At 45.3% G+C, this 19,801-nt stretch overlaps 2 long non-coding RNA genes across 2 annotated transcripts in view; one reads left to right on the plus strand and one right to left on the minus strand.

Moving 5' to 3' along the window:
* Window positions 1-13,760, minus strand: part of LOC130291009 (uncharacterized) — a 64,694-nt gene extending 50,934 nt beyond the window's left edge. Inside the window, exon 1 of the long non-coding RNA XR_008847763.1 lies at window positions 13,611-13,760. This is a non-coding gene — a long non-coding RNA (uncharacterized LOC130291009). The remainder of the gene's footprint in view (window positions 1-13,610) is intronic.
* LOC130291010 (uncharacterized) overlaps window positions 13,742-19,801 on the plus strand; it is a 34,457-nt gene continuing 28,397 nt past the window's right edge. Inside the window, exon 1 of the long non-coding RNA XR_008847765.1 lies at window positions 13,742-13,842. This is a non-coding gene — a long non-coding RNA (uncharacterized LOC130291010). The remainder of the gene's footprint in view (window positions 13,843-19,801) is intronic.

The raw sequence follows: 19,801 nt of genomic DNA on the forward strand, positions 1-19,801 counted from the left end.
CACTTTGCTGCTATTCCAGTGAAACACCTAAAGGTTTAACAAACTTTCTGAATGTCATTTTGAATACTTTTAGGGGTGCAGTTTTTATAATGGTGTCATTTATAGGGTATTTCTAAGATGAAGATCCTTCAAATCCACTTCAGAACTGAAATGTCCCTGAAAAATTCAGATTTTGTAAATTTTGTGAAAAATTGGATAATTGCTGCTGAACTTTGAAGCCCTCTGATGTCTTCTAAAAGTAAAAAATATCAACTTTATGATGCAAACATAAAGTAGACATATTGTATATGTACCAATCACAGAAAGATACCAAGTCCTAAATCAAAATATAAATCACAGAGTAGGACCTGTCCTACTCTGTGATTTATATTGTATATGTGAATCAATATATAATTTATTTGGAATGTTGTAAAATATTGTGCATAATATACCGTATATACTCGAGTATAAGCCAAGTTTTTCATATACCGTATATACTCGAGTATAAGCAGAGTTTTTCAGCAAGATTTTTCGTGCTGAAAACGCCCCCCTCAGCTTAGGCTGGGTTCACACCACGTTTTTCAAATACGGTTACCGTATACGGTTTTCTGCTAAAAAACGTATGGCAAAAACCGTATGCAACCTTATACAACCGTATGACTCCAAATTAAAACGTATACGGTTTTTCCCCGTACGGTTCTATCCGTTTGCATCAGTTTTTGCGTGCGGTTTTGCTATTTTGTTGGAATCAGTTTTCCAGCAATTTAATAAAGTTACTATTGTTCTATTGAAATTCCAATCTGCGCATGTGTCAACTCCAAAAACGGATTAGAAAAACCGTATACAACCGTATTCTGAAATTCTGTGTACGGTTCTCATAGACAGCAATGTTAAAAGAACCGCATACGGTTCGCATACGGTTTTCCAACCGGAGGCAAAAACGTGGTCGACAGCGTTTTTGCCTACGGTTGAAAAATCGGCAAAACCGTATCCGAGGCAAAACGGATGCAACCGTACACAACATTTGGAATACGGTTTACAATGCATTCTCTATGCATACGGTTTCGGATACGGTCGTATACGTTTTTTTGCGGAAGACCGTGTACGGTTACCATATTTGAAAAACGTGGTGTGAACCCAGCCTTATACTCGAGTGAACTCTCCACCTGTCAATCCCTTCATCAGTGGTCTTCAACCAGCGGACCTCCAGATGTTGCAAAACTACAACTCCCAGCAAGCCCGGACAGCCATCGTCATCATACAGCCGATGGCTGTCCGGGCATGCTGGGAGCTGTAGTTTTGCAACATCTGGAGGTCCGCAGGTTGAAGACCACTGATGAAGGGATTGACAGGCGGTGATGATGAAGGGGGGGTGATGACGGGGGTCTGGATGATTACACGGGGGATGATGTATTTCCCATCGTAGGCTTATTGTCACGATGCCGGCTGGCAGGTAGTGGATCCTCTGTGCCAGAGAGGGATTGGCGTGGACCGTGCTAGTGGATCGGTTCTAAGTCACTACTGGTTTTCACCAGAGCCCGCCGCAAAGCGGGATGGTCTTGCTGCGGCGGTAGTGACCAGGTCGTATCCACTAGCAACGGCTCAACCTCTCTGGCTGCTGAAGATAGGCGCGGTACAAGGGAGTAGACAGAAGCAAGGTCGGACGTAGCAGAAGGTCGGGGCAGGCAGCAAGGATCGTAGTCAGGGGCAACGGCAGGAGGTCTGGAACACAGGCTAGGAACATACAAGGAAACGCTTTCACTGGCACAATGGCAACAAGATCCGGCGAGGGAGTGCAGGGGAAGTGAGGTGATATAGGGAAGTGCACAGGTGATAACACTAATTGGAACCACTGCGCCAATCAGCGGCGCAGTGGCCCTTTAAATCGCAAAGACCCGGCGCGCGCGCGCCCTAGGGAGCGGGGCCGCGCGCGCCGGGACAGGACTGACGGGGAGCGAGTCAGGTACGGGAGCCGGGGTGCGCATCGCGAGCGGGCGCTACCCGCATCGCGAATCGCATCCCGGCTGGAGGCGGTATCGCAGCGCCCCGGGTCAGTGGATCCGACCGGAGCGCTGCAGTGAGGAGAGTGTAGCGAGCGCTCCGGGGAGGAGCGGGGACCCGGAGCGCTCGGCGTAACACTTATAGTGAAGTCAATAACTTTTCCTGGGTTTTGGGGGTAAAATTAGGGGCCTCGGCTTATATTCGGGTCGGCTTATACTCGAGTATATACGGTACAATATCATTATAATCCATGGATCAAGGTAATTGAGCAAGGGTATTGAATACAAGATGGCTGAACTGACCTTTCGAAACAAGTTAAATATATACAAATAGAGCCATATAGATAGAATAGCTGAAGCTAAGAAGTAGGCAGTACAGCCTATAACAATGGCAGGAAGTACAGCCTATAACAATGGCAGGAAGTACAGCCTATAACAATGGCAGGAAGTATAGCATATAACCGTGGCAGGAAGTATAGCATATAAACATGACAGGAAGTATAGCCTATAACAATGGCAGGAAGTACAGCCTATAACAATGGCAGGAAGTACAGCCTATAACAATGGCAGGAAGTACAGCCTATAACAATGGCAGGAAGTATAGCATATAACCGTGGCAGGAAGTATAGCATATAACAATGGCAGGAAGTATAGCATATAACAATGGCAGGAAGTATAGCATATAACCATGGCAGGAAGTACAGCATATAACCATGGCAGGAAGTACAGCATATAACCATGACAGGAAGTACAGCATATAACCATGGCAGGAAGTACAGCATATAACCATGGCAGGAAGTACAGCATATAACCATGACAGGAAGTATAGCATATAACCATGGCAGGAAGTATAGCATATAACCATGGCAGGAAGTACAGCATATAACCATGACAGGAAGTATAGCATATAACCATGGCAGGAAGTACAGCATATAACCATGACAGGAAGTACAGCATATAACCATGACAGGAAGTATAGCATATAACCATGGCAGGAAGTACAGCATATAACCATGGCAGGAAGTACAGCATATAACCATGACAGGAAGTATAGCATATAACCATGGCAGGAAGTACAGCATATAACCATGACAGGAAGTATAGCATATAACCATGGCAGGAAGTACAGCATATAACCATGGCAGGAAGTACAGCCTATAACCATGGCAGGAAGTACAGCATATAACCATGACAGGAAGTATAGCATATAACCATGGCAGGAAGTACAGCGTATAACCATGGCAGGAAGTATAGCATATAACCATGGCAGGAAGTACAGCCTATAACAATGGCAGGAAGTATAGCATATAACCATGACAGAAAGTACAGCATATAACCATGACAGGAAGTACAGCCTATAACAATGGCAGGAAGTATAGCATATAACCATGACAGAAAGTACAGCATATAACCATGGCAGGAAGTACAGCATATAACCATGACAGGAAGTACAGCGTATAACCACGGCAGGAAGTATAGCATATAACCATGACAGGAAGTACAGCGTATAACCATGGCAGGAAGTACAGCATATAAACATGACAGGAAGTACAGCATATAACAATGGCAGGAAGTATAGCATATAACCATGGCAGGAAATACAGCATATAACTGTGGCAGGAAGTACAGCCTATAACTGTGACAGGAAGTACAGCCTTTAACTGTGGCAGGAAGTACAGCCTATAACAGTGGCAGGAAGTACAGTATATAACTGTGGCAGGAAGTACAGCCTATAACCGTGGCAGGAAGTACAGCATATAACCGTGGCAGGCAGTACATCCTATAACCATGGCAGGAAGTTTATAGCATATAACTGTGGCAGGCAGTACAGTCTATAACCATGGCAGGAAGTACAGCCTATAACCATGACAGGAAGTACAGCCTATAACCATGACAGGAAGTATAGCATATAACCATCACAGGAAGTATAGCATATAAACATGGCAGGAAGTATAGCATATAACCATGGCAGGAAGTATAGCATATAACCGTGGCAGGAAGTATAGCATATAACTATGTCAGGAAGTATAGCATACAACCATGGCAGGAAGTACAGCCTATAACCATGTCAGGAAGTACAGCATATAACCATGACAGGAAGTACAGCATATAACCATGGCAGGAAGTATAGCATATAACCATGGCAGGAAGTACAGAATATAACCATGACAGGAAGTACAGCGTATAACCATGGCAGGAAGTATAGCGTATAACCATGACAGGAAGTACAGCATATAACAATGGCAGGAAGTATAGCATATAACCATGGCAGGAAATACAGCATATAACTGTGGCAGGAAGTATAGCATATAACTGTGGCAGGAAGTACAGCCTATAACAATGGCAGGAAGTACAGCTTATAACCATGACAGGAAATACAGCCTATAACCATGACAGGAAGTATAGCATATAACCATGACAGGAAGTACAGCATATAACCATGGCAGGAAGTATAGCATATAAACATGACAGGAAGTATAGCCTATAACTATGGCAGGAAGTACAGCCTATAACCATGGCAGGAAGTACAGCCTATATCTATGGCAGGAAGTACAGCATATAACTGTGGCAGGCAGTACAGCCTATATAACAATGGCAGGAAGTATAGCATATAACTGTGGCAGGAAGTACAGCCTACAACCATGACAGGAAGTACAGCCTACAACCATGACAGGAAGTACAGCCTATAACCATGGCAGGAAGTATAGCCTAAAACCATGGCAGGAAGTACAGCATATAACTGTGGCAGGCAGTACAGCCTATAACAATGGCAGGAAGTACAGCCTATAACTGTGGCAGGAAGTATAGCATATAACCATGACAGGAAGTACAGCGTATAACCATGGCAGGAAGTATAGCATATAACCATGACAGGAAGTACAGCCTATATATATATATATATATATATATATATATATATATATATATATATATATAATGGGGGGTAGTTTACTACTGCTGTGAGGTAATGGGGCAGTTTATTACTGCTGTGAGGTAATAGAGGCAGTTTACTACTGCTGTGAGGTAATGGGGGCAGTTTACTACTGCTGTGAGGTAACGGGGCAGTTTACTACTGCTGTGAGGTAATGGGAGGGCAGTTTACTACTGCTGTGAGGTAATGGGAGGGCAGTTTACTACTGCTGTGAGGTAATGGAGGCAGTTTACTACTACTGTGAGGTAATGGGGAGCAGTTTACTACTACTGCGAGGTAATGGGGGCAGTTTACTACTACTGTGAGGTAATGGGGGGCAGTTTACTACTACTGTGAGGTAATGGGGCAGTTTACTACTGCTGTGAGGTAATGGGGGCAGTTTACAATGCTGTGAGGTAATGGGGCAGTTTACTACTACAGTGAGGTAATGGGGCAGTTTACTACTACTATGAGGTAATGGGGCAGTTTACTACTACTATGAGGTAATGGGGGCAGTTTACTACTATGTGAGGTAATGGGGCAGTTTACTACTGCAGTGAGGTAATGGGGGCAGTTTACTACTCCTGTGAGGTAATGGGGCAGTTTGCTACTACTGTGAGGTAATGGGGCAGTTTACTACTACTGTGAGGTAATGGGGCAGTTTACTACTACTGTGAGGTAATGGGGCAGTTTACTACTACTGTGAGGTAATGGGGCAGTTTACTACTACTGTGAGGTAATGGGGCAGTTTACTACTACTGTGAGGTAATGGGGGGCAGTTTACTACTACTGTGAGGTAATGGGGCAGTTTGCTACTACTGTGAGGTAATGGGGGGCAGTTTACTACTACTGTGAGGTAATGGGGGGCAGTTTACTACTACTGTGAGGTAATGGGGCAGTTTACTACTACTGTGAGGTAATGGGGCAGTTTACTACTACTGTGAGGTAATAGGGCAGTTTACTATGCTGTGAGGTAATGGGGCAGTTTACTACTACTGTGACGTAATGGGGGCAGTTTACTACTGCTGTGAGGTAATGGGGGCAGTTTACTACTACTGTGAGGTAATGGGGGGCAGTTTACTACTACTATGAGGTAATGGGGGCAGTTTACTACTGCTGTGAGGTAATAGAGGCAGTTTACTACTGCAGTGAGGTAATGGGGGCAGTTTACTACTCCTGTGAGGTAATGGGGCAGTTTGCTACTACTGTGAGGTAATGGGGGCAGTTTACAATGCTGTGAGGTAATGGGGCAGTTTACTACTACTGTGAGGTAATGGGGCAGTTTACTACTACTGTGAGGTAATGGGGCAGTTTACTACTACTGTGAGGTAATGGGGCAGTTTACTACTACTGTGAGGTAATGGGGGGCAGTTTACTACTACTGTGAGGTAATGGGGCAGTTTGCTACTACTGTGAGGTAATGGGGGGCAGTTTACTACTACTGTGAGGTAATGGGGGGCAGTTTACTACTACTGTGAGGTAATGGGGCAGTTTACTACTACTGTGAGGTAATGGGGCAGTTTACTACTACTGTGAGGTAATAGGGCAGTTTACTATGCTGTGAGGTAATGGGGCAGTTTACTACTACTGTGACGTAATGGGGGCAGTTTACTACTGCTGTGAGGTAATGGGGGCAGTTTACTACTACTGTGAGGTAATGGGGGGCAGTTTACTACTACTGTGAGGTAATAGAGGCAGTTTACTACTGCTGTGAGGTAATAGAGGCAGTTTACTACTGCTGTGAGGTAATAGAGGCAGTTTACTACTACTGTGAGGTAATAGAGGCAGTTTACTACTACTGTGAGGTAATGGGGCAGTTTACTACTACTGTGAGGTAATGGGGGCAGTTTACAATGCTGTGAGGTAATGGGGCAGTTTACTACTACTGTGAGGTAATGGGGCAGTTTACTACTCATGTGAGGTAATGGGGGCAGTTTACTACTACTGTGAGGTAATGGGGGCAGTTTACTACTACTGTGAGGTAATGGGGCAGTTTACTACTACTGTGAGGTAATGGGGGCAGTTTACAATGCTGTGAGGTAATGGGGCAGTTTACTACTACTGTGAGGTAATGGGGCAGTTTACTACTCATATGAGGTAATGGGGGCAGTTTACTACTACTGTGAGGTAATGGGGAAGTTTACTACTACTGTGAGGTAATGGGGGCAGTTTACAATGCTGTGAGGTAATGGGGCAGTTTACTACTACTGTGAGGTAATGGGGCAGTTTACTACTCATGTGAGGTAATGGGGGCAGTTTACTACTACTGTGAGGTAATGGGGGCAGTTTACTACTACTGTGAGGTAATAGAGGCAGTTTACTACTACTGTGAGGTAATGGGGCAGTTTACTACTACTGTGAGGTAATGGGGGCAGTTTACAATGCTGTGAGGTAATGGGGCAGTTTACTACTACTGTGAGGTAATGGGGCAGTTTACTACTCATATGAGGTAATGGGGGCAGTTTACTACTACTGTGAGGTAATGGGGCAGTTTACTACTGCTGTGAGGTAATGGGTCAGTTTGCTACTACTGTGAAGTAATGGGGGCAGTTTACTACTGCTGTGAGGTAACGGGGCAGTTTACTACTGCTGTGAGGTAATGGGAGGGCAGTTTACTACTACTGCGAGGTAATGGGGGCAGTTTACTACTACTGTGAGGTAATGGGGGGCAGTTTACTACTACTGTGAGGTAATGGGGCAGTTTACTACTGCTGTGAGGTAATGGGGGCAGTTTACAATGCTGTGAGGTAATGGGGCAGTTTACTACTACAGTGAGGTAATGGGGCAGTTTACTACTACTATGAGGTAATGGGGGCAGTTTACTACTACTGTGAGGTAATGGGGCAGTTTACTTAGTGCTGTGAGGTAATGGGGGCAGTTTACTACTACTGTGAGGTAATGGGGCAGTTTACTACTACTGTGAGTTAATGGGGCAGTTTACTACTACTGTGAGGTAATGGGGCAGTTTACTACTACTGTGAGGTAATGGGGGGCAGTTTACTACTACTGTGAGGTAATGGGGCAGTTTGCTACTACTGTGAGGTAATGGGGGGCAGTTTACTACTACTGTGAGGTAATGGGGGGCAGTTTACTACTGCTGTGAGGTAATGGGGCAGTTTACTACTACTGTGAGGTAATGGGGCAGTTTACTACTACTGTGAGGTAATAGGGCAGTTTACTATGCTGTGAGGTAATGGGGCAGTTTACTACTACTGTGATGTAATGGGGGCAGTTTACTACTGCTGTGAGGTAATGGGGGCAGTTTACTACTACTGTGAGGTAATGGGGGCAGTTTACTACTACTGTGAGGTAATAGAGGCAGTTTACTACTGCTGTGATGTAATAGAGGCAGTTTAATACTACTGTGAGGTAATAGAGGCAGTTTACTACTACTGTGAGGTAATGGGGCAGTTTACTACTACTGTGAGGTAATGTGGGCATTTTACAATGCTGTGAGGTAATGGGGCAGTTTAATACTACTGTGAGGTAATGGGGCAGTTTACTACTCATGTGAGGTAATGGGGGCAGTTTACTACTACTGTGAGGTAATGGGGCAGTTTACTACTACTGTGAGGTAATAGAGGCAGTTTACTACTACTGTGAGGTAATGGGGCAGTTTACTACTACTGTGAGGTAATGGGGGCAGTTTACAATGCTGTGAGGTAATGGGGCAGTTTACTACTACTGTGAGGTAATGGGGGCAGTTTACAATGCTGTGAGGTAATGGGGCAGTTTACTACTACTGTGAGGTAATGGGGGAGTTTACTACTACTGTGAGGTAATGGGTCAGTTTGCTACTACTGTGAAGTAATGGGGGCAGTTTACTACTGCTGTGAGGTAACGGGGCAGTTTACTACTGCTGTGAGGTAATGGGAGGGCAGTTTACTACTGCTGTGAGGTAATGGGGGCAGTTTACTACTACTGTGAGGTAATGGGGGCAGTTTACTACTACTGTTAAGTAATGGGGCAGTTTACTACTACTGTGAGGTAATGGGGGCAGTTTACTACTGCTGTGAGGTAATGGGGCAGTTTACAATGCTGTGAGGTAATGGGGCAGTTTACTACTACTGTGAGGTAATGGGGCAGTTTACTACTGCTGTGAGGTAATGGGGCAGTTTACTACTACTGTGAGGCATTGGGGGCAGTTTACTACTGTTGTGAGGCATTGGGGGCAGTTTACTACTACTGTGAGGTAATGGGGCAGTTTACTACTGCTGTGAGGCATTGGGGGCAGTTTACTACTGTTGTGAGGCATTGGGGGCAGTTTACTACTGTTGTTAGGTAATGGGGTAGTTTACTACTGCTGTCAGGTCAGGTAATGGGGCAGTTTACTACTACTGTGAGGTAATTGGGCAGTTTACTACTACTGTGAGATAATGGGGCAGTTTACTACTGCTGTGAGGTAATGGGGGCAGTTTACTACTGCTGTGAGGTAATGGGGGCAGTTTACTACTGCTGTGAGGTAATGGGGGCAGTTTACTACTGATGTGAGGTAATGGGGGCAGTTTACTACGGTTGTGAGGTAATGGGGCAGTTTACTACTACTGTGAGGTAATGGGGCAGTTTACTACTGCTGTGAGGCATTGGGGGCAGTTTACTACTGTTGTGAGGCATTGGGGGTAGTTTACTACTGTTGTGAGGTAATTGGGTAGTTTACTACTGCTGTCAGGTCAGGTAATGGGGCAGTTTACTACTACTGTGAGGTAATGGGGGTAGTTTACTACTACTGTGAGGTAATTGGGCAGTTTACTACTACTGTGAGGTAATGGGGGCAGTTTACTACTGCTGTGAGGTAATGGGGGCAGTTTACTACTGCTGTGAGGTAATGGGGGCAGTTTACTACTGCTGTGAGGTAATGGGGGCAGTTTACTACTACTGTGAGGTAATGGGGGGCAGTTTACTACTACTGTGAGGTAATGGGGCAGTTTACTACTACTGTGAGGTAATGGGGGCAGTTTACTACTACTGTGAGGTAATGGGCAGTTTACTACTACTGTGAGGTAATTGGGCAGTTTACTACTACTGTGAGATAATGGGGCAGTTTACTACTGCTGTGAGGTAATGGGGGCAGTTTACTACTGCTGTGAGGTAATGGGGGCAGTTTACTACTGCTGTGAGGTAATGGGGGCAGTTTACTACTGATGTGAGGTAATGGGGGCAGTTTACTACGGTTGTGAGGTAATGGGGCAGTTTACTACTACTGTGAGGTAATGGGGCAGTTTACTACTGCTGTGAGGCATTGGGGGCAGTTTACTACTGTTGTGAGGCATTGGGGGTAGTTTACTACTGTTGTGAGGTAATTGGGTAGTTTACTACTGCTGTCAGGTCAGGTAATGGGGCAGTTTACTACTACTGTGAGGTAATGGGGGTAGTTTACTACTACTGTGAGGTAATTGGGCAGTTTACTACTACTGTGAGGTAATGGGGGCAGTTTACTACTGCTGTGAGGTAATGGGGGCAGTTTACTACTGCTGTGAGGTAATGGGGGCAGTTTACTACTGCTGTGAGGTAATGGGGGCAGTTTACTACTACTGTGAGGTAATGGGGGGCAGTTTACTACTACTGTGAGGTAATGGGGCAGTTTACTACTACTGTGAGGTAATGGGGGCAGTTTACTACTACTGTGAGGTAATGGGGGTAGTTTACTACTACTGTGAGGTAATTGGGCAGTTTACTACTACTGTGAGGTAATGGGGGCAGTTTACTACTGCTGTGAGGTAATGGGGGCAGTTTACTACTGCTGTGAGGTAATGGGGGCAGTTTACTACTGATGTGAGGTAATGGGGGCAGTTTACTACGGTTGTGAGGTAATGGGGCAGTTTACTACTACTGTGAGGTAATGGGGCAGTTTACTACTGCTGTGAGGCATTGGGGGCAGTTTACTACTGTTGTGAGGCATTGGGGGTAGTTTACTACTGTTGTGAGGTAATTGGGTAGTTTACTACTGCTGTCAGGTCAGGTAATGGGGCAGTTTACTACTACTGTGAGGTAATGGGGGTAGTTTACTACTACTGTGAGGTAATTGGGCAGTTTACTACTACTGTGAGGTAATGGGGGCAGTTTACTACTACTGTGAGGTAATAGAGGCAGTTTACTACTACTGTGAGGTAATGGGGGCAGTTTACTACTACTGTGAGGTAATGGGGCAGTTTACTACTACTGTGAGGTAATGGGGGCAGTTTACTACTACTTTGAGGTAATAGAGGCAGTTTACTACTACTGTGAGGTAATGGGGGCAGTTTACTACTACTGTGAGGTAATCGGGCAGTTTACTACTACTGTGAGGTAATGGGGGCAGTTTACTACTGCTGTGAGGCATTGGGGGCAGTTTACTACTGTTGTGAGGCATTGGGGCAGTTTACTACTACTGTGAGGTAATGGGGCAGTTTACTACTGCTGTGAGGCATTGGGGGCAGTTTACTACTGTTGTAGTTTACTACTGCCTCACAGCAGTAGTAAACTGCCCCATTACCTCACAGTAGTAGTAAACTGCCCCATTACCTCACAACCGTAGTAAACTGCCCCCATTACCTCACATCAGTAGTAAACTGCCCCCATTACCTCACAGCAGTAGTAAACTGCCCCCATTACCTCACAGCAGTAGTAAACTGCCCCCATTACCTCACAGCAGTAGTAAACTGCCCCATTATCTCACAGTAGTAGTAAACTGCCCAATTACCTCACAGTAGTAGTAAACTGCCCATTACCTCACAGTAGTAGTAAACTGCCCCCATTACCTCACAGTAGGTAATGGGGGTAGTTTACTACTACTGTGAGGTAATTGGGCAGTTTACTACTACTGTGAGGTAATGGGGGCAGTTTACTACTGCTGTGAGGTAATGGGGGCAGTTTACTACTGCTGTGAGGTAATGGGGGCAGTTTACTACTGATGTGAGGTAATGGGGGCAGTTTACTACGGTTGTGAGGTAATGGGGCAGTTTACTACTACTGTGAGGTAATGGGGCAGTTTACTACTGCTGTGAGGCATTGGGGGCAGTTTACTACTGTTGTGAGGCATTGGGGGTAGTTTACTACTGTTGTGAGGTAATTGGGTAGTTTACTACTGCTGTCAGGTCAGGTAATGGGGCAGTTTACTACTACTGTGAGGTAATGGGGGTAGTTTACTACTACTGTGAGGTAATTGGGCAGTTTACTACTACTGTGAGGTAATGGGGGCAGTTTACTACTACTGTGAGGTAATGGGGGCAGTTTACTACTACTGTGAGGTAATGGGGGCAGTTTACTACTACTGTGAGGTAATGGGGCAGTTTACTACTACTGTGAGGTAATGGGGGCAGTTTACTACTACTTTGAGGTAATAGAGGCAGTTTACTACTACTGTGAGGTAATGGGGGCAGTTTACTACTACTGTGAGGTAATCGGGCAGTTTACTACTACTGTGAGGTAATGGGGGCAGTTTACTACTGCTGTGAGGTAATGGGGGCAGTTTACCACTGCTGTGAGGTAATGGGGGCAGTTTACTACTGCTGTGAGGTAATGGAGGCAGTTTACCACTGCTGTGAGGTAATGGGGCAGTTTACTACTGCTGTGAGGTAATGGGGGCAGTTTACTACTACTGTGAGGTAATGGGGCAGTTTACTACTGCTGTGAGGTAATGGGGGCAGTTTACTACGGTTGTGAGGTAATGGGGCAGTTTACTACTGCTGTGAGGTAATGGGGCAGTTTACTACTACTGTGAGGTAATGGGGCAGTTTACTACTACTGTGAGGTAATGGGGCAGTTTACTACTACTGTGAGGTAATGGGGCAGTTTACTACTGTTGTGAGGTAATGGGGCAGTTTACTACTACTGTGAGGTAATGGGGCAGTTTACTACTGCTGTGAGGTAATGGGGGCAGTTTACTACGGTTGTGAGGTAATGGGGCAGTTTACTACTGCTGTGAGGTAATGGGGCAGTTTACTACTACTGTGAGGTAATGGGGCAGTTTACTACTACTGTGAGGTAATGGGGCAGTTTACTACTACTGTGAGGTAATGGGGCAGTTTACTACTGTTGTGAGGTACTGGGGCAGTTTACTACTACTGTGAGGTAATGGGGCAGTTTACTACTGCTGTGAGGTAATGGGAGGGCAGTTTACTACTGTTGTGAGGTAATGGGGCAGTTTACTACTACTGTGAGGTAATGGGGCAGTTTACTACTGTTGTGAGGTAATGGGGCAGTTTACTACTACTGTGAGGTAATGGGGCAGTTTACTACTACTGTGAGGTAATGGGGCAGTTTACTACTACTGTGAGGTAATGGGGCAGTTTACTACTACTGTGAGGTAATGGGGCAGTTTACTACTACTGTGAGGTAATGGGGCAGTTTACTACTACTGTGAGGTAATGGGGGCAGTTTACTACTACTGTGAGGTAATGGGGCAGTTTACTACTGTTGTGAGGTAATAGGGCAGTTTACTATGCTGTGAGGTAATGGGGCAGTTTACTACTGTTGTGAGGTAATAGGGCAGTTTACAATGCTGTGAGGTAATGGGGCAGTTTACTACTGCTGTGAGGTAATGGGGCAGTTTACTATTGCTTTCAGGTAAGGGGCAGTGAGTAAATCTGGTGCCAGAACTGGACAGATGCTGTTAGAGCAGACCTACTACAGTGCTCCTTTGGAAGGGGAGGAAAGGACACTTGGAAAGCTGGATGATAATCCTTTAGAAGCTGGTGTATTAGTGTCACCCAGCTTTCCCTGAAAGGTGACAGATGTGTTACCTCATTGTGTGGAGCCCCTGGGCTGCTCAGACCAGTCTCCATTACAATCCTCCCAGGCTCCAGGCAGGTGGAGGGGACTGAGGATTCTTCTGTCACTGGGCAGGAGAGATCGTGGGGGTCTCAGGTGATCACATACCATGTGATCAGAACACATGGGCAGGAGGGGGAGGGGCTGCTCTTCTTTTTCCTCCAGTCTTGCCCCACTGGTCTGGTGGATTGTCTGCTCAGCCATGTAGGTGACCAATCTCCCAATTCCCAACCCCCCTGTACTCTCGGCCCATCCATACTGGTGCCCCACAGGGTCTCTCTGATCCTTGGTATAGTGCACATACCGGCTTCAGCATGAAAATCACTGTCTGTGCCAATAAAATACCGTCTGGGTGACAACCCTAACTATTACCACCAGTGACTGGGTAAAATATACACCTTACAAAGACTAATATTACCGTATACTGTAATGGTGGGTTCACACAACAGACATTCTGCGCAGAATTCCTTTCTGAATTTTAGGTGCATTGCATTTTGTATTGGTTTCCTCACAAATTTTTGGAATCCCCAATAAAACCAATACAAAATGCGATGCATCGTTTGGAATTCTGTGTAGAACGTCCACCGTGTAGCGTCCAACCCTCTGTAATCATATACCAGTCGTCATAATCACATACAAGTCGTTCATTCTTTCCCTTGTTCATACCTGGAAAGTATTAGGAAGTGTTCAAACCTGACGGGCGTCCGGGCTGCTCCACATTCAGTCCACTATCCAATGGCAAGTCCCTGTACACCAGATCAGCCAAATGGTGATGGTTCCTATGCCAGGGCCCACACCAGATTCCCTTCACTGTGAGCGAGCTTGTCTGTGATAATTGGAACATCAATGGAGAAAAACAGACATCTCACATATCTACATCTTACACACAGATCCTCTGCTTCTCAGCATAAATGTATAGAAACCATTCACATACAGAAAAACAGTTGGCACTACGGTCTCTTTAATAAGGGACTTTTCCCTTCTCCCTGCTGCCGTACTTATCCGGTACAGTCACCCGAATTTGCCCTATATGGGTACGTTCACACGTACAGGATCTGCTACATATTGCTGCTGCATATTTTCTGCAGCTGATTTTGCTACCCATTAAAGATCATGGGTAGCAAAATCAGCTGTACAAAAAATGCAGCACAAATATGCAGCAAATCCTGTACAGTATGTGTAAAGGTACCCTAAAAGTGGTGCGCAGCATGCGTATTCACACGTACAGTATTCTGCACAGATTTGAAAAAAGTTTACATTGGAAAAAAAGACCCGAGTACAGCATTTGGGCATCATCAGCACTCCCACAGAAATTAATTGAGCGTGTGCCGTCTACAGTGAAACCGCAGTGTCCCAATCAGCTGAAAACGATGGCAGAAGGGCCCTTACCTGCCTCCTCGCTGTCAGATCGGTGCTCCTGTGCTCCAGGAAGCCTCAACAGGCAGGAGCAATTGAGCACCGATAACGCTGATCAGTGCTATGCTATGGCATAGTTTTGAACAGTTTATGCAATCTCATGATTACATGTAATTGGACAAGTTCAAATGAAAAGCTGCCTCTTATGCTATTGGCTTGGGCGGCGCCGTGCCGAATTCTGAATAGCAAGGTGATGCTGGTATGTCCTGGACACATGCGCTTTGAACTTCTCCAATATTGCGGAGAGACATTTACCTGTTATCTAATGAGTAACGAAATATGAGAAATGAACTTGTTTTCCATATACGTTACTAATGAGACATTAGCCCGACATTACACTCAGCTTGCCAAATTAGGGACTAAGTTCTATTCTATTTCATTCTATTTTATTCTTTATCTTCTTCATAAGATTTATGTTATGTATTATATATGTTTTAATTTATGAGCATTTCTTATACAGTATATGACTAGGGTTTAATCGTTTTATCTTATATATCTGTGTTATGTCTGATGCAAGGGCCCTGCAGAAGGCAGCATAGTGTACTATAACTGTTACGTTATGCGCTCGGGCCGCACACGCTGGCCATGAGCGCATGGTCCCGTTACGTGCTGCCGGCGGGGCTGGGATTCTCATCGTCCCCTAGGGCACGCATGCGCCGGAGCTTTAAGATTTAAAGGGCCAGTGCGTTCATTAGTGTAGCACACCTGTGGCTCATTGATAAATTCCTCCTCCTCCCACACTTCCCTGCCTGATCCTTGTTGCCTTTTGTCTGAGAGAAAGCATTCCTGAGAGTTGCCTTGCCTTGTATCTGATCCTTTTCTCTGTGACCTGACCTTGCTCCTCTGCCGCCTGCCTACTGACCTCCTGCTACGTCCTAACTTCGCTACTTTGCCGCCTGCCCTGACCTTCTGCTATCCTACCATGTCTTGCCTTATCCCTTCTGTACCTCGCATCTCCTCAGCCGCCTGTGTGGTCGAGCCGTGCCAGGGGTAGCGACCTGGGTGCTGCCTGCCGCAGCAAGTCCATCCCGCTTTGTGGCAGGCTACGGTGAAAACCAGCGGCACCTTAGACTCCGCTCCCTGGTATGGTCCGAGTCATCTACCACACAGGTCCAGCGCATCCACATCCACCGGTGTTCCTGTCTTCTGAAACGTGAGTGTTACAATAATAAATATTTATTAATTTTACATTATTGGACATCTTTCTTTCCTACTATCCTTAACCTAGCAGGACTGTTGCAATTTTTGCAAACTTCTGTTGGTTTCTTTTAGCTGTGAATCTAGTCTAAGGCCATGTCCATATAATGGAATTCCGCACAGAAATTCCATCGTGTGAACATGGCCTTAGACTAGATTCACATCTATATTAAAGGTTCTGTTGATTTCAATGGGATTCTGCTGCACTGTGCACACGGAAGAAGTTCAGCTGCCGATGTTTCTGCTGCGAAAATCCTGATTCCGTGGTCCGCAGAAAGAATAGACATGTATATTCTTTCTGAGGAGTCCACATGGAAGTGCATTGCCGTCTATGAGATGGCACATTTTAGCGTTTTCCACTGTCGCGCTAATGTCCGCACAGAAATTTTCATGCGTTCATTTGCCTGTGTGAACATAGCCTACGCAGGAAGTGCCAAAATAAAAAAAAATGTGATGAAACAGTTTAAATAAAATGGAAGCACGAACAGTAAAGCCAAAAGGGTCTTTGTTTGTAGTCGGAGTCTGTAGAGACGCAGCACCATCTACTTGTACATCGCCGCCTCTTCTTTTATCCTCTGTGTTATCTATAAGTGTTAACACTTTGCTCTGTGTCTTTACCCAGCAACAAGTGACCCAAGTATAAAAAGCCTTCTCATTGGCTCTCGGGTGTTTCTCATAGCGTCGCTGGGAACCTGATCACCGAGTCTATTTGTGGAACCTGTAATTGTTTCCTCCACCAGGGACTTTTCGCTTCGGGAAAACCAGGCTTCCCAGAAAACCACAATGATTGGTAAAGCCGGGACACACATCTGTATCACTAAACTTCACAGGCAGTTGTTGGAACAACAAGACAATTCGCCCATCTCAGTAATAACGGGGTTAATTAAAGGGATCCTCAATGTTATTGGTTATGTCTTCTCAGGCAGTAGGAAGTAATGTCTCTAAAATGTTAAAGCTGCACAGGGGCACCATAGACAAAAGGGTCCACAAGCACATTCAAGCATACGTGCCTACTGTTGTGCAGTAACCGTCAAGATGTACACCAGTATTTGGATGGTATTTTATAACCTATGCTAGTGTTTCCCAACCAGGGTGCCTCCAGCTGTTGCAAAACTACAACTCCAAGCATGCCCGGACAGCCTTCGGCTGTCCGGGCATGCTAGGAGTTGTAGTTTTGAAACAGCTGGAGGCACCCTGGTTGGGAAACACTGACATATATGCCCTCACCTTAGCAGTGACCCCTGTCAACAACCTGACAGAAACCCTTTCACCTGATTCCCCCTTTTCCCCTAAAAAAGACAGGACCTCTTGTAACTTTAAATGGGTGGGGGTCGGCAGCAGCATTTATTATTTTTTTATTAACATAGATTTAAGGAACTTCAAACTGTAAACAAGATTTGCGCGGTATGCTCCACCGACATTTGTGCAAACCGCTGTGGTTTGAAACAGGAAACACCGAAAAACAAAAAGAAAAACACACAAAACTGACAACAAGCCAAACTGTAGGGAGGGAGGGTGGGACAACTTCCAGGACCCTGCAGGGTGGAATGACGGTGAGAGCTGTTCAGGGGCCCAAAATGGCAAAAGCACACATCCCAAATGCCATAGGCAGAGGGGTACCCTACAGCCCCCCTTAAGGGAGGGGACCCCCCCCCCTACATATCCCACAGAGGGAAGCAAGGAGGGAGGAGAAAAAAAAGGGGCAGCAAGCCCCCTCCACTTAAAGGGGTACTCCTCTGGAAAACATTATTGTTTTTTAATCAACTGGTAGCAGAAAGTTAAACAGATTTGTGAATTACTTCTATTTAAAAATCTTAATCCTTTCAGTACTTATCAGCTGCTATATGTTGCACAGGAAGTTCTTTTCTTTTTGAATTTCCTTTCTGTATGACCACAGTGCTCTCTGCTGACACCTCTGTCCATTTCAGGAACTGTCCAGAGCAGGATAGATTTGCTATGGGGATTTGCTCCTACTCTGGACAGTTCCTAAAATAGACAGAGGTGTCAGCAGAGAGCACTGTGGTCAGACAGAAAGGAAATTCAAAAAGAAAAGAGCTCCCTCGGCAACATACAGAAGCTGATAAGTACTGGAAGGATTAAGATTTTTAAATAGAAGTCATTTACAAATCTGTTTAACTTTCTGGCACCAGTTGATTAAAATTTTTTTTTTCCAGAAGATAACCCCTTTAAAGGCAAAGGGAGCTTGTCAGTAAGGGGGCACTAGTGACATATGCCACAGTGCCCCTTCAGACTCTTAACCCCTAAACAAATGCAGCCCCCCCCATATAACCAAAATAAAATGTGGTTTCCCAGCACCAATAGCTGTCCTGTGGCTTTGGACCGTCTCAGGCAATTTGGTAGCGTACAGTGAAGGGCCCTCTAAAAGACCTACTGTTATATTAATTATGATTGTATTCTATTGCAAAGTAATACATTTTTCCAAATTAATTATATTCTTGTTATATGTATATATATATTTATCTATGTTACTGTACCTTTAAATGAGAGCAGTGAACCCCATGTGACCCTGCCTGTCTCACCCTTATAGTGTAGTGGGGAGGAGTTACCTGAGTTCGGTATAGAGCTCACAAGCCACAGTGTGGTTCAGGTGTGCTGTATAGTGTGTGCTCTGATGAGAGGCCTAGCTAAAATCTAATCTCAACTGGTCATCCTGCAAGGATTACTCGCACGGTGGAAGTTCATGCCTCTGCGGAGAAGGCAGGACACTAGCTACCAGGATTCTTCTACCCATCTCACAAGTCAGTAGAAATCTTTTGGTGTAAGCACCACAAGTCCCAGCAAGGGTGGGAGGAGTGTTAGGAGTAGTTAGGGAACATAGTGTGAGTTAGTTTACAAAAGTTTATTTGGTGACAGATACTCTTTAATTTCCAATATTTTAATAGAGAAATATACTGAGCATGCAGTATATAGAATTAGTATTCATCGGAAATAACAGATATTCTAATGTACATTCATAATTTAACATTGAAGTCTATGGTGACGGAAGTAATGTCCGTTATACTCCGTTATTTTTACATCTGTTATTGCTACTGAGCACGCTCAGAAAAAATGGCAATTGCCAAAAAATAACGAGCATTAACGAATGTTAACAGTCCGATAATATAACGGACCATTTACTTCCATTAACCTCAGTTTTATATCTGTTAAGAATGACCTCCATTATGTGACCGTAACGGACAAGAAGTTTGGATTATGGACTCCACAGTCCTGTCTGATACATAGCCCCCCTCCACAGCCCTGTCTGATACATAGCCCCCCCTCCCACAGTCCTGTCTGATACATAGCCCCCTCCACAGCCCTGTCTGATACATAGCCCCCTCCACAGCCCTGTCTGATACATAGCCCCCTCCACAGCCCTGTCTGATACATAGCCCCCTCCACAGCCCTGTCTGATACATAGCCCCCTCCACAGCCCTGTCTGATACATAGCCCCCTCCACAGCCCTGTCTGATACATAGCCCCCTCCACAGCCCTGTCTGATACATAGCCCCCCCTCCCACAGTCCTGTCTGATACATAGCCCCCTCCAC

This window comes from Hyla sarda, chromosome 9 (genome assembly GCF_029499605.1).
Source record: "Hyla sarda isolate aHylSar1 chromosome 9, aHylSar1.hap1, whole genome shotgun sequence".
NCBI classification, from domain to species: Eukaryota; Metazoa; Chordata; class Amphibia; order Anura; family Hylidae; genus Hyla; species Hyla sarda.